The sequence below is a fragment of the Nuphar pumila genome, chromosome 11, assembly GCF_984573655.1.
Source record: "Nuphar pumila chromosome 11, dmNupPumi1.hap1.1, whole genome shotgun sequence".
Classification (NCBI taxonomy): Eukaryota; Viridiplantae; Streptophyta; class Magnoliopsida; order Nymphaeales; family Nymphaeaceae; genus Nuphar; species Nuphar pumila.
In genome coordinates, this window is record NC_143259.1 from 49,567,593 (window position 1) to 49,573,912 (window position 6,320).

A 6,320-nucleotide genomic window follows, 5' to 3' on the forward strand; every position below is an offset into this window, starting at 1 on the left:
TTGTTGTCAAACTTGGCGGTTTATCAAGGACTTGCAGGAGAACGTGAAGCCAGGATTAGGTGCCATCACATTACACACTTTGAGTGTGCCTTGACTTTCTTAAGATTTTGGGTCTCACATCTGATACAATCAGCCAAAGATGTAAGGACGTCAGGTGCAAAGGCACACTTATCAAAGTATGCCATGTTGATGACACCAGATCCTGGTTGCAAGTAGAGAGGGCTTGCTGCTGTGAAAAGATCAGGTGCAATATTATTGTATCAATATTTATGCACTAAGTAACTGATCACCCTTCCTCCTGGAGGCAGGGCTTGTCAGGTGTGGGACTTTTTTCTGCAACATCTTTCATTTTTTTTTTTCATGTTTATCATCTTTCTTTTGTGTTGATATTTACACGGAGAAACCGAGTTAGCCTGCTTAGCAGCGTACAACCTCCGTGAGCTTACCTTACCCCTTGCACTGAGAGAGTCACCACGCTACGTATCTTTTGGTTTTTGTGTTATTTTAAAATAAAAATTATACTCATTCGTCCTTATAAAAAAGAAAAACTAATTGAGCTCTTAACGATGAAAGTTACTAGGGTAATTTTTCTAAAGGACAGAGAGTTTTCAAGAAAACAGAAGCTTATATTTGAAATTTAAAAAATTTGAAATTAAAGGCAAAAAGTTGGCCTTCTGAATGATTTTTTCCACAACAAAGAGATACGAGCGGATCCAGGGATTGGGCCTGAGTACTTTAGATTTTAGAAAATACTCAAACCTACCCAAAACACAGAAAAATCGAGGCGTGCCATCACAAAAATTCCTAGAGTAAAAAAATCACTGCATGCAAAGCGAATTCTTTACAAAGCACTCGATGCTGGTCACTGTAACATCCCTCAGAGAAGAAATAGCTCTTGACGCTAATTAACCTTTCATGATCATATTTTTCATTCAAATCAGAGAACGATTCTCACCGGCTCCATTTCTTCATGTCAAGGCAAATGCGAGAGAATGGAATCGTGAGAGAGCAACTCACTTCGGTGCCAACTGAGTTGTGCACGATTCCAAATCTCATCAGATTTAGAATCACTACGTTTTTTTTGTTGTTGCCATTTTTTCCGAAACATGCCATTCAAACGGAAGCAAAACGGGACTGACTATATATTCACACATTAATACAAATTCCATTTGTTGCTGCAGTTTCACTCCTCGCTGCATCATCAAAAGAAATCAAAGTCCAATGAAACTTGGCGAGAAAGATAGTGCCTGAATGAAATCCGTAATTACTGACATACACACGCATTCATGAACACCAAATTCCGAAGAGTATCTATCATAAGAGAACCTTCACCATTTAAATTGTATGGCTCTCAAAAAATCCGAGAGAGAGAGAGAGAGTTTGAACAGAAAAAGGGGACCTAAAAGACAAGCTATCCCATACCACCCACCCACCTTCACAACTCCCAAATGAAAAAGAGGAAAAAAAAAGATGGGAAAGTGTTGCTCTGTCTCTCTTTGAAGTGCAAAGGCCCACATCAAATGACTTTTGTCCATCCATGAAACGGGGTACCAAAAAAGCGCCACCCGACAACGTACCCGCTTCGCCAATCATACAGGAGGAATCGCCGTGCTCTCATCTGCAAAGCTGCCTCCGGCACCCTCCGACTCGCCGGAGGCCTCCTCGAGGGACCTCGCTTTCGACTCGGGCACCAGGAACGTGAACATGAACCCGAGCAAGTTGCAGGCCGCCAGCACGAACAGCGAGTTCCTCACGCCGATTCCCGGCCGGTACCCCCTGTCCACCTTCGCCGGGTCGGGGCTCTGCGCAGCGTACAGGAACCCGAACGCTCCGACGATCGCTCCGGCCTTTCCCGCCGCCGCCGATATCCCATGGCACGTCGACCGCAGCCTCGCCGGAAATATCTCCGCCGGCACCACAAACGTCGTCGCGTTCGGCCCGAAGTTGGAGAAGAAGAACGTGAACGCGTACAGTACCACGAACCCGATACGGTTCTCCGGTACGGGAACGCTAGTGCCAGCATGAATGCCGTCATGAACGCGAATCCTCCGAGCTGGATGTAGAACCGTCCGATGCGATCGATGAACGCCACGGTGAACCAGTAGCCCGGAACTGTGGAGCAGAGGGCGATGAGGGTCTGGGCACGGGCGATCCTGTACACCTCCTCGATCGCGCCCATCGTCTTCGCCGCCGGAATCCATCCCACGGCCGAGAAGATGTCCTTCTGAAACAGGTTCTGGCTGTAGAATGCCACGTCCAGCAGGAACCAGGTGGTCGTCGTCCCCAGAAGCCGCGTCCCGTACCGCCTGGCAAACTCCGAGCCGAGCAACCCGAACCGGTTCGATTTGTCCGATACGATCCGATCAGCCTGGATCTCGACGTTGAGCACCTTGGACATGTCGGCCGCGGCACGCTTTGCGTCCCGGGCCACGAGCGCCGTGAACCGGGCCGTCTCGGGCATCCGCATCCGCTAGTAGTAGGTGAGCGCGGCGGGAAGGGCGTCGAACATGAGGATGAGACGCCAGACGTAGTCGGCCTGGGGAGGGACCGATGGAATCGGATCGGCTTCGAAGCTGGGAGAGTCGTATCGAGCCCGGAAGGCGGCCGAGATGACGATCGCAACCATCCCGCCCGCGAGGATGCCGAAGCCCTGCATGGCAAAGACGGCCGCGATGAATCCCCCCCCTGGTTTTCTTGTTGGCGTACTCTGACATGATGGTGGCGGAGAGGGGGTGATCGCCGCCGATGCCGATGCCGAAGCCGAGCCAGAAGCGGAAGAAGCAGAGCGTGGCCATCACGGCGGTGCGGGACCTGCCGAAGGAGAGGCCGGAGGCAACGGAGCAGAGAACCATTAGCATGAGGGTTAGGCCGTAGACGCGCTTCCGGCCGAGCTTGTCACCGAGCCAGCCGAAGAAGAGCTGGCCGACGATGGTGCCGCAGAAGGCGACGCCGTTGACGGCGGCGGAGACGTTCGGCGGGAGGGAACCCGGCCTGTTGGAGCCGGGATCGTAGTAGTAGATGCGGCCCAGAAGCTTGGTAAGGAGGGAGATGCAGAAGAGGTCGTAGGCGTCGGTGAAGAATCCCATCCCGGCTATAACGATGGCGGTGAAGTGATACCACTGCGTCTTAGCCACGTCCAGCGCGTTCGAACACCTGCAGCTGCTCCGATGCCATTGTTGGCTCAACGATCGATGTACGGACGCTCGCTCGCTCTCTCGGTTCCCTTCTCCTTTTTCCTTTCTTTGCAGCGCAGGCAGCTAGACTGGACCCTCTATATATATAGAACCCAACTAATCGTTTTGATCTGCATGTTGTTGGTGGATCCTGGATTGGTGATAAGATAACCACGATCCCACTGCCACTGCCACTGCCACTGCCACAGCCACTGCCACTGCTACTGCTATTGTTATGATGATGGTTATCTTTAGGACGGATTAGCAAAAAGATAAACCAAGGAACAACACAAGACTACGAATTAAAAAAATATTCAAGATTTTTTTTTTTTCATGGAGGGTAACAGAGAGAAAGAGTTGGCTGGAAACAGCAACTGAGAGTTGGGTTTGAGTGACTTGAGGCGGTGGAGGGGCTCGGACTTGGGAGTTGAGGAGGATACCTGCTTCCGTATTTAACTGCTGGTAAAGGGGATCTGGCAAAGCAAATATGCTGGTTCCCTGGTCAAAAACGAAACCGCGGTTAATTGTGCGGGTTGGTTAAAAACAGGGAACTTGATTCCTGTCGTCATACCCTATGTCATAGCCAATATCTTTAGTGTGACGTCATATTTACACGTGTATTCAAAATTTTAAAACAAAATGAGTATGAGAGGGAGAGGGAGAGGGAGAGGGAGAGAGAGAGCTCAACCTTTTCCGTTCCCATGAAACTTGAGAATTAGGGTCAAGAGCTGCTTTTTATGTTTATGTTGACAGAAAATATTGACATAAAGACTGTGTTTGAAAGGAGGTATTTGAAGGGATATGAACAGAGTAGAGGAAAATCAAATTACAAGAATTCAAAGGCATTGATTTTGAAGGAAAATGTGGATTCTGTTTTTAGTATGAAAGCCCTAAAAACTCAATTAAAGGAGTTGGGGCATTTTGTATTCATGCGGACACCTGACACCTTTTTGATAGACACATTCACAATGAAATCCTTTATGAAGGAAAAGTTGTAAATACCTCTTCTTTTAGAAAGGAGTTGAAACATATGAAATAAGGGATTCGGGATTCCTAATAGATTCTTACGACTCCCTCAAATTCATTCTTCCAAACAGTAGGCAAATATGTTATGAGTGCTTGACTGCTTGGACGTCCTCTCATTCCCTTTGATGCCATCCTCCCAAACACCTAGACGGAGAAACCCTAATATGTGACTAATTAGTTCTCCCCAAAGTATTGATGGCATGTGCCCACAAGGTCATCCGGTAGGAAACACTTGTGAATGTCACCAAGTTGAATAAATTCGAAACCCATGGATGGCATCCCTTGCCGCAAGGTCAAGGTCGAAGATGGGTGTCCTTTCCGGTCCTTAAGGGTTTTACCAACGAGAGGCAGCCAAGGTGCAGTGGGTGGGTTTTCCCTTGAATTATCAAAAATAAAAGTATTGATGGCATGAACCCTCCTCCTCCTTCAAAGACGTCTCTGCCCATGTTACACCCTGATGAACACTCTTGAATTGTTGATTGGGATTTCTTTTTTTATTCGAGATATTTAACTTGATAACTGAGTCTTTTTGCTTCTGTCTTGTTAAGTGGGGTAACTATGACACCCTCGCACTTGCTAAGTGGGTAAACTATCACACCCCCACGCTTGAACAAGGTGGTAGTAGCCTAACAGGGCGCACACATGCGTAAGGCAGGTCGCACTACAACAAAACAGACTTTTCCGCCACTAAAGGCTTCAATATCTGTCACTAAAAGCCCAAAGAGCCATCACTAAATGTCCTGTTACTAAATGTTTTAGTGACAAGTCAAACTGTCACAATATAAAATCTCTAGCAACGGTTACTTCCATCACAAGAGGGTACTTGTAGCAACGACGTTGGCTGTCACTATAAGTCTTTGCTTTAAAAAACAATATTTTACCAATAGTGACAGTTTCAACCGTTAATAGTCTTTTTGGATAAAAAATTAAATTTTATTTATTTATTTTACATTTGTGTTTAAATCCATTTAAATTTTGTATTTACATAAATAGATGTTCGAATATTTTAAATTTATGTTTAAATCCAATATTTTTTATTTTGTATTTATGTTCAAATATATACTTTTTTTGTTTTTGTTTTTTGAAAGTCAAACTTGGGTCAGGCGGACCCCCTCTCGGAACAACAGCCGCTCCATGTGGCAGAGGGATTAGATCCTGTGCCTCAGCTTGATACAGGACCCCGCTTACCACAGGGGACTTGTTCCTAATGAACAACTCGAAAAAAGTGAACGAATTTAGTAGGCAGAGAGGTTACATTGCTGATGTCTGTTACAAGAACATGGTTCAACTGCATCATTTGAAATCATCCCCATGGTAATGAGTAAATAAACAGAAAGCTTTTTACTTGCACAAGCCAATGTAGGCGGTGCCACTAATATCAAAATTATATCTTATCCGAAAAGTAAACTAGAGAATCAAGTCACAGATTGCAAAAGCATCAAAGAAATCCTTATTGCTGTTGAAACATGACTAAACCCATCTCCATGCCCTTGCCTGGCCAACCCAAAGTCTGACAACTTTGCATTCTGTTGCTCATCTAACAGGATATTGTGAGGAAAATAAGCCTTGTGAAACCAATTACAGAACTCAGAAGCCTGCAAAAGGAGTCAGAAACACCATCAAAACATAGAAATGGTTAAAAAATAAAAAGCATGATTATGAATAAGAAACTTTTTGACATGCAAATTTAGTGCACAATCTGGCCAACAATAGAAACTGTGTGTGTGTATGCGCGCGCACAAGGGCTTAAGAGAAGAGCATGCTTGTTGGTGGGCAAGAAGCATTACTCCTAAGAGCGTGACCAAAATCCGTGCACCACTGCAGCCAAGTGGATGCCCCAGCACTACAGCTCCCCCATGCACATTAACCTTCTCCTGCAAGCATGATGACAGTGGCAACTTTGTTTTCACTTGTTTTCAAAATAATTGGTTATAAACTGGCCCCATTTGGTCTGGATTCACAGGAGAGTCTAAAACTCTAAATCTATGTGTTTAAAACCCAAAGCAAATGTGACTTGGTCAAATTGCTCAAAAGTGTCCTAAATTAAAAAAGTGCCAATCCTTGGGTTTCATACAAAACTTATAGCCGACACTTGATTGTAGGATCTTACTGGTTTGAAAA

At 45.8% G+C, this 6,320-nt stretch overlaps 1 pseudogene; it reads right to left on the reverse strand.

Annotated features, from left to right (window-relative positions):
• Positions 1-1,588: 1,588 nt before the first annotated feature.
• On the reverse strand, positions 1,589-3,174 carry LOC149822360 (putative inorganic phosphate transporter 1-7; annotated as a pseudogene).
• Positions 3,175-6,320: the final 3,146 nt, after the last annotated feature.